Consider the following 9,529-nt stretch of genomic DNA (forward strand, 5'->3'; position numbering starts at 1 on the left):
GCAGGAGGGATTTTGGTCCACTCTTCCTTACAGATCTTCTCGAAATCCTTAAGGTTTCTTTCTATAATATTAAGGTCTGGAGACTGACTAGGCCACGCCAGGACCTTAAACATCCCCTAGACTGGTCCTTGAAGAAAGAGTAAATGAGCCTGTTGTGTGCGGGGCTGAAGTTTGGGAATACGTGTGGCTCCTACGGGAGTATCGCTACATCTATGCCAATACGAAGGCTGGAGATTAGGTGAAGGAACATGGAGAAGAAGGGAAGGGACTATCTATGGATTAAACCAACTAACCTAGACATATATACCTAGATTCATAGACGCTGCGCGCAACTTTAAGGCGGCGTAGCGTATCGTATTTACGCTACGCCGCCTTAAGTCAGAGAGGCAAGTACTGTATTCACAAAGTACTTGCCTCCTAACTTACGGTGGTGTAGCGTAAATGCGGCCAGCGTAAGCACGCCTAATTCAAATGTGGATGGGAGGGCGTGTTTTATGTTAATTACTCGTGACCCGACGTGTTTGACGTTTTTTACGAACGGCGCATACGCCGCCCGTGTACATATCCCAGTGTGCATTGCTCCAAAGTACGCCGCAAGGACGTATTGGTTTCGACGTGAACGTAAATTACGTCCAGCCCCATTCACGGACGACTTACGCAAACAACGTAAATTTTTCAAATTTCGACGCGGGAACGACGGCCATACTTAACATTGACTTAATTCTTTATCTCATCTATACTGGGGTATGGGATTCTTCATGGCTGCTTTGCCGCAGCAGATGTGGAAATCTTGCAGCTGAGGCCCTTTTATGAGGACAGTGAGGGAGTGACCCACATCCTGGGTGCCTTCTTCGGACATCTTCTTTGGATAAATGGGGGAACCACAAGGCTTGCAAAGCCATGTGGGAAAGTTTTCGTCGAAGACAGACAATTTCTCCTAAGCAGTGCCACATAGTAAAAAAAATTGAGGTAAAATATTACTAAATTGGTAAGTAATCTATTTTTATCCCCCTTGGTGGTAGTGGAGATGACCCCATCTATAAGGATATACAGTAGATTAGACGACCCGTCAGATTTTGTAAAGTAAGTGACATTTCGTTGCCGCCATCTTGCTACACTCGTCCACAGTAAGGATACAGTGAGAAGGCAGCAAGCGGACATCTTGTTGCACCCACCGGAGTCATTCCTTTTTACACTTATTTTTAACAGTAAACTCAGCTTATATAGGGAAATACAGAAAATAAAAATCCGACTGACTGTTTAGATGTTAAATTTTAAAAGCAGCGGAAAGCTTGCTGATCTTACAGATTTGTTAATATCATAAAACACTTCTGCTTTGAAAAAATCAACATCAAAACATTCAGACGGATTTGTAAATCCTGTATTTCACTATATAAACTCAGTTTACTGTTAAAAATAAGTGTAAAATGCATGACTCCAGTGAGTGTAACAAGATGTCCGCTTGCCGCCTTCATCCTTACTGTGGACGAGTGCGGGGTGTAGCAAGATGGCAGCAAAGGAATTAGGACGGCCTAGCCTAGTCTTTTTAGGCTACACCGCCGTAAATTTTTTAGGCTATTAGTGATTCTCAAACCACTTACCTTCAAATTTTCGGCGGCGTAGCCTAAAACGAGCGGGCGTAAGCGCGCCTAATTCAAATGACTGGGAGGGGGCGTGTATTATGGAAATGAGGCTTGACCTCACGTTTTTGATGTTTTTTGACACTGCGCATGCGCCGGGCGACTACATTTCCCAGTGCGCATTGCGGCTAAGTAGGCCGTACGGGCCTATTGATTTCGACGCGGACGTAAACGACGTAACTCCCGATTCGCGGACGACTTGCGCAAACGACGTAAACAATTCGAACCTTGCGGCGGGAACGGCGGCCATACTTAACATTGTTATTCCACTTCATAGATGGAATAACTTTAGGCGGCCTATCGCATACGGAAACGACGTAATGCGACGGTGTAGGCCCGGCATACGCTCGTGAATCGGTGTATCCCCTCATTTACATAATCTAGGCCGGCCGCAATGGAAGCGCCATCTAGCGGCCAAAAGAAACATTGCAACCTAAGATAGAATGGCGCAAGCCAGTCTATCTTAGATATGTTTAAGTGTATCTCTGTTTGAGAATACACTTAAACATAGGCCGGCTTAGATTAAGAGTTAGGTCGGCTTATCTGTAGATAAGCCGGCCTAACTCTTTGTGAATCTACCTAACTGTGTTCACACTACGAGACGTTTCTCGAGGCTGCAGTTCCTGTGAGCTCCACAAGGTACCCAGACAGGAAGTCTCTATGGAAGACAGGAAGTGATGTCAGTTACAGAAGGAAGTTCCGGGTGAGAGGTGAAACGGGAGGAAGTAGTGAGAAGACATTGTTGAAACTGGCAGTAGATGAGGTAATGAGATCTTATTTTCTATTTACACCCAGTAACCCCCCGTCATGTCCGTCCTCTTTCTCCATAGTCACTGTGACGTCTTTTATCTCCAGCAGATGATGATACACACATATATAGTGTGGAAATGTAGATTAACCCCTTCAGGGGCAGAACATTTGCCCACTGAGAAGGTCTCAACATTTCCATTTGGAGAAGTGTCACCCTTTCCACCTCTCGAATTATGAGTTTTTTTGGGAGTGGGGGTGGAAGTTTTTATTCGGACGTAAAGAGAATCTTCTTCGGTTTTTTTAAAAATGAAATAAAAATAAGCAGTTCAACACAAAACCGACCCCGGGGGGGTCTGTACTGAGGGGTCAGGATGGAAAGGGGGGGGTCTGTACTGAAGGAATAGGTTTGGATGGCCGAATGTAATAGAAAAGGTCTGTACTGAGGGGTTAGGATGGAAATAGGGGATCTGTTCTGAATGGTTTGGATTGAAGTGGAAGGGGGTCCGTACTGAGGGGTTAGGATGGAAATGGGGGAGTTTGTACTGAAGGCTTAGGGTGGGAGTGTGTGTGTGGGGGGTCTGTACTGAGGGGTCAGGATGGCATTGATGAGCACAGGTGAGGCTGTGCTGAGGGCAATTGATAAAGTTGTTGTTAATATTTATTTCTGTAACTTAATTCTGCTTATAACATTTACAAGTGTCATTTCATGAGATAGTTTATGAGGGCGTGATTAGCGGCAGAATTAGGGGTGGAGCAGGGTAAGGGTTGGGTTGGGCAACTGGTGGAGAGTAACCCTTGAGGCCTGGCTAGTGGCTCAAGACTTGAAATTTTGAGCCCTGCTGAGGTCATAGGTAGGGAATGGTGTCTATACTGAAGGGTTGGGCTGAAAGGGGGGATACAGGGCTGTGGGAGAGGGACTGAGAGAGAGAGAGATTGGAGTTGTCAGAGAGATTTGTACTGTAGGGAACATGCGCTGGGGAGTGGTACTGGCAGTAGGAGGATATATTGTACAGCCAGTTCAGTCCAGATAAATCTCTCTTATCAATTATCCGTCTACAGGGAACTGGCAAAGATCACATGACCAATGAGGATGAAGGAAGATTGGAGTCACATGACTGAGAAGATACTAAACCTCACCCTGGAGATCATCTACCTGCTGACCGGAGAGGTGAGGAGGATTCTGGGAGGTCACATGACATCACTCTTATCTCTATTAATAAAACACAGACCTGACCGGAGAGGTGAGGAGGATTCTGGGAGTCTAACATGATATTCCTATTGGTTCTCCAATACAGAGATTTCCTCTTGTGAAGTCCGGTGATCATATGACCATCACAGTGCCTCCATGTGACTCCCTAAAACCCGAGAGACACAACATGGAGAAGATTCTAGAAGTCACCAAGAAGATGATGGAGCTGCTGACAGGAGAGGTGAGGAGGATTCTGGGACATTATCCAGTAACAGACAAGGGGTGTGTCTGGATGGTGACTGTATCATTGTGTGTGTCAGGTTCCTATAAGGTGTCAGGATGTCACTGTCTATTTCTCCATGGAGGAGTGGGAGTATTTAGAAGGACACAAGGATCTCTACAAGGACGTCATGATGGACAATCAGCCGCCCCTCACATCACCGGGTAAGAGGAGACTTTATTGTAAAGGAGAGAGCAGTACGGAGGCTCCACCTAGATCCCCCATCATCTGATAAACACATAGAAACAATGTATTCAGTCAGTGTGTGTGTTTCCTACAGATGGATCCAGTAATGGGAACCCACCAGAGAGATGTCCCCGTCCTCTGTATTCCCGGGATTCCACACCAGAAGATCAAAACTACGCAAGTCATGATCAGGTAAATAAATAACTATTATTGGTAGTTATGATTTATACACAAGCTTGATTGTTACAATAAATGTATTAATATATATTTAGAGTGAAAACCTCGGGGATGATAATATTGCTAAAGAAGAGTATAAAGTGGAGGATGAGGAGTATGGTGTGGTGAAGGAGCTTTTTGAAAGACATAAAGATCTCTGTAAGGATATCATGATGGAACCACCCGATTACAGGAACCCACCAGAGAGATGTCCCCGTCCTCTGTATTCCTGGGATTCCACACAGGAAGGTCACACCATCCCCCACCATCATCAGGTAGGTGGAGTTGAGGGTCGGGAACATAAAGTGATTGAACACTCTGACATGTGGAGACGATGTGTGGACTCTACAAGATGATATTTTCTATGTGATCTCACATCATAAATACTTCCATGTTACAGATGTTATTTTCTGCTATTCTGTTGGTTTAGGGTGAAGATCTGATGATCATGAAAGTTGAGTGTGACGTAGAAGAGACGTATGTGAGGGATGATCAGCAATATACGGAGGAGGCTGGAATGACGAGGACATTCATAGAGGAGGACACTCCTACAGAGATCAGCACAGGTGACCCATAATATATTCTTCTCTTATCTCTGCTCTGTTACTGCTCACTGATTGGGTGGAAGCTGAGTGGTATCAGCCAATGTCTTCTCTCGGAGGAGGACCAAAGGTTCTTTGATGGGGGGAAGAGTCCCAGCTGGTTTAGACATCCACAGAGAACATCTCCTCCCTCATATCTCCCTGATCCAGATGGAATCTTGATGGAAGTGAACTAACCCTCTCATATCTATTGATGATGTTTTTCTATTTTTCCAGGACACGCCATGGAGAAACCCTCAAAGGATCGTCTCACTTTATCTCCAGGTTGTAAAATGGAAGATGAGGACATCACAGGAGATTGTGGAGGAGAAAAGACAATGAGCTCCACTATGGATGGAGGACTTCACAGTGTGGATAGACCATGGAATCCCTCCGACTCCGAGCAACCTCGTACTGTGAGGGGTGGGGCCGGGATTCAGAGGAAGAAGATATTTTCCTGTCCTCAATGTGGGGAAAGTTTTAGCTCTGAATTAAGTCTCTCTGTACATCAGAGATATCACACGGGTGAAAAGCTTTATTCCTGTTCTGAGTGCGGGAGATGTTTTCTTCATAAATCAAAACTGGTCACACATTACAGATTACACACGGGCGAGAAGCCGTATTGCTGTTCTGAGTGCGGAAAATGTTATCAGAGGAAATTCGACCTTGTTGTACATCAAAGATCTCACACGGGGGAAAAGCCTCACTCCTGTACTGAGTGTGGGAAATGTTTCTCAAAGAAGTTTGTTCTTTCCGTACATCAGAGATCCCACACAGGGGAGAAGCCGTATGTCTGCCCCGAGTGTGGTAAAGGTTTTGCACAGAGGTCCGCTTTTTCCAGACATCAGAGTTTTCACACAGGCCAGAAGCCACACTCCTGCCCTGAGTGTGGGAAATGTTTTACACAGAAATCAGACCTTGTTGCACATAGAAGATCTCACTCGGGTGAAGCCGTATGACTGCACTGAGTGCGGGAAATGTTTTCTAAGTACATCAGATCTTGCTAAACATCAGAGGTCTCACACGGGGGAGAAGCCACATGCCTGCTCTGAGTGCGGGAAATGTTTTTCGGATATGTCCTGTCTTTCCAGTCATCAGAGATCGCACACGGGCGAGAAGCCACATGCCTGCTCTGAGTGCGGGAAATGTTATACTCGGAAATCAGGACTTGTTATGCATAAAGCATCACACTCAGAGAAGAAGCCGTAGTACTGCACTGAATGCATGAATTCCTGTGAACACCCTCAGTGCACAAGATGGGGTGCCCTAGATCATGTTTTTAATAAAATACTTCCATATGGAGAGTGTATGGAGCTGCTGTATGCTTTATTCTAGTGGTCTCCAAACTGCGGCCCTTTGCTTTCCTTTATCCAGCCCTTGGGGCACACCAACAATGGGGCATAATTCCACCCACTGACACCTACCATGGGGCACTATTCCTCCCAGTGACATCAACAATTGGGCACTCTTCTTCTCAGTTACACCAACAATGGGGGGGGGTTTCTCCCACTCATACTAATGATGGGGCACTGTTCCTCCCAGTGACACCAACCATGGGGCACTATTCTGGGGAGGAAAGGCTCATTGATAGAAGTGGGGGAGAGATAGCTTATTGGTAGAGGTGGGGGTGAGGCTCATTGATGTAGAATGGGAGGGAAGGCTTCTCATTGATGGAGGTGGGAAGAAAAGGCTCATTGATGGATAATGGGAGGGAAGGTTCATTGATGGAGGTGGGAAGGCTCATTGATGGAGGTGGAGAGGGAAGGCTCATTGATGGAGGTGGGGATGGAAGGATCATTGATGGAGGTGGGGATGGAAGGATCATTGATGAAGGTGGGGAAGGAAGGCTCATTTAAGAAGGTGGGGAGGGAAGGCTCATTGATGGAGGTGGGGGGAGGGAAGGCTCATTGATGGAGGGAAGGCTCATTGATGGAGGTGGGGGGAGGGAAGGCTCATTGATGGAGGTGGGGGGAGGGGAAGGCTCATTGATGGAGGTGGGGAGGAAAGACTCATTGATGGAGGTGGGGAGGGAAGGCTCATTGATGGAGGTGGGGATGGAAGGATCATTGATGAAGGTGGGGAAGGAAGGCTCATTTAAGAAGGTGGGGAGGGAAGGCTCATTGATGGAGGTGGGGGGAGGGAAGGCTCATTGATGGAGGGAAGGCTCATTGATGGAGGTGGGGGGAGGGAAGGCTCATTGATGGAGGTGGGGGGAGGGAAGGCTCATTGATGGAGGTGGGGAGGGAAGGCTCATTGATGGAGGTGGGGGGAGGGAAGGCTCATTGATGGAGGTGGGGAGGGAAGGCTCATTGATGGAGGTGGGGGGAGGGAAGGCTAATTGATGGAGGTGGGGAGAGAAGACTTATTGATGGAGGTGGGTTTCATTGATGGAAAATGGGAGGGAAGGCTCATTGATGAAGGTGCGGAAGGATAGCTCATTGATAGGTGTGGAGAGAGAAGGCTCATTATTGGAGGTGGGGGAAGGCTCATTGATGGAGGTGGGATGGAAGGCTCATTGATGGAGGTGAGGAGGGAAGGCTCATGATGGAGGTGGGGAGGGGATGCTCATTGATGGGTGTGGGGAGTGAAAGCTCATAGATGGAAGTGGGCAGCCAAAGCTCATTGACGGAGGATTGGGGGCCTCGTTGATGGAGGTGGGGGGAAGGTTTGTTGATGGAGATGGGGAGGGAAGGCTCATTGATGGAGGTGGGGAGGGAAGGCCTATTGATGGAGGTGGGGGAGGCTCATTGATGGAGGTGAGGAGGGAAGGCCTATTGATGGAGGTGGGGGAGGCTCATTGATGGAGATGGGGAGGGAAGGCCTATTGATGGAGGTGGGGGAGGCTCATTGATGGAGGTGGGGAGGAAAGGCTCATTGATGGAGGTGGGGAGGAAAGACTCATTGATAGAGGTGGGGAGGAAAGGCTCATTGATGGAGGTGGGAGGGGAGGCTCATTTATGGAGGTTGGGAGAGAAGGCTCATGGATGGAGGTGGGAAGGGAAGGCTCATTGATGGAGGTGGAAGCAATGGCTCATTGATGGAGGTGGGAAAGGAAGGTTTATTTATGGTGGTTGGGAGAGAAGGTTTATTGATGGAGTGGAAGGCTCATTTATGGAGGTGGGGAGTGAAGGCTCAGTGATGGAGGTGGGGAGGGAAGGCTCATTGATGGAGGTGGGGAGGGAAGTCTCATTGATGAAGGTGGGGAAGGGAGGCTCATTGGTGGAGAGGGGAAGGATCATTGATGGAGGTGGGCAGGGGAAAGCTTATTGATGGAGGTGGGGAGGGAAGGCTCATTGATGGAAGTTTGGGGGCCTCGTTGATGGAGGTGGGGGGAAGGTTTGTTGATGGGGAGGGAAGCCTCATTTATGGAGGTGGGGAGGGAAGGCTTATTGATGGAGGTGGGGGAGGCTCATTGATGGAGGTGAGGAGGGAAGGCTCATTGATGGAGGGGAGGAGGGAAGGCTCATTGATGGAGGTGAGGAGGGAAGGCTCATTGATGGAGGTTGGGAGAGAAGGTTTATTGATGGAGGTGGGAAGGGAAGGCAAATTGATGGAGGTGGGGAGGGAAGGCTCATTTATGGAGGTGGGGAGTGAAGGCTCAGTGATGGAGGTGGGGAAGGCAAATTGATGGAGATGGGGAGGGAAGGCACATTTAGGCTGGGTGCATGGTGCCCCTCCCATTGATTAGTCATTCAAACATGAAAATGAGGGAAATTCGGCGATTCACAAACCTGCGTGCACCCGACGCAGGCTATGCGAGGTGCGCGTAAGTTGTACGTCCAGCATAAAGTTATTCCCCATAAAGGAGGTGCAACCCAGCAGCAGAAATGCAAAGATCTGCACCATGGAACACAAGCCGGCGTATTTTACGTTGGACGCGTGTCTGGCCTGGTGTAGGTTACGTTCACACCGTACGCAGTGATTCGGCGTAGTTTAAGCAGTTGTTCCGACGTGGTTGTGAGCAGGCGTAGGGGGATGCATCCACCACGTCACGGCGCATGCGCAGTTCGTGATACGTATCTGTCTGGCGCTCGGCCCAGCATTTGCATGGGTCACGCCCACTTCCACCTACGCCGGCGTACGCCTTCGAATCCCACGCCACACTGGCGCAGCGTTGGGAGCACTGGCTTGCTGAATGCATTGCTTGCCTCTCTGCGCTGCGTTGGCGTAGCGTACATTGGTTACTCTACGGCGGCGTAATGTGCGCCCACACTCTGTGAATCTGGGCCTAAGTGTCCTCAGAGTAGGGTATCATTTGCCACCCTTAAAAGGGACACTAAAGGCAGAATTTTTTTTTTCTTTAATAACATACATGTTCTACTTACCTCCGCTGTGCAGTTCGTTTTGCACAGAGTGACCCCAAGCCACGTCTTCTGGGGTCCCTCGGCGGCTGTCTCGGCTCCTCCTCGCAAAAGCTTTCCACGTTCATGCGAGCTCCCTCGCATGGTGGAAAGCTTTTGCGAGTGCGCTCCCGTGATACATGGCCGCCGACTGTATCACTCGGCCCCGCCCCCCGCGTCATCCGCTGTGATTGACAGCAGCGCCAGCCAATGGCTGTGCTGCTTTCAATCCGCCCAGCCTAGCCAATCAACGGCCAAGACTGGGACCTGAACAAGATGACAAGCACGCGCCCGGGACTTTCAAACGGTGAGGAAAGTAAAACGGGGGCTCGGGGGGGGGGGGGGGG

General features: G+C 48.8%; 1 long non-coding RNA gene and 1 pseudogene across 1 annotated transcript; both read left to right on the top strand.

The window, feature by feature from the left end:
- Positions 1-2,310: 2,310 nt before the first annotated feature.
- On the top strand, positions 2,311-3,702 carry LOC120909591. The gene is made up of 3 exons (XR_005741309.1): positions 2,311-2,403; positions 3,450-3,558; positions 3,686-3,702. It is a non-coding gene; the product is annotated as an uncharacterized LOC120909591 (long non-coding RNA).
- Positions 3,703-4,144: 442 nt separating this feature from the next.
- Positions 4,145-6,146, top strand: LOC120909586 (annotated as a pseudogene).
- The last annotated feature ends 3,383 nt before the right edge of the window (positions 6,147-9,529 follow it).

This window comes from Rana temporaria, chromosome 8, assembly GCF_905171775.1.
Source record: "Rana temporaria chromosome 8, aRanTem1.1, whole genome shotgun sequence".
Lineage (NCBI taxonomy): Eukaryota > Metazoa > Chordata > Amphibia > Anura > Ranidae > Rana > Rana temporaria.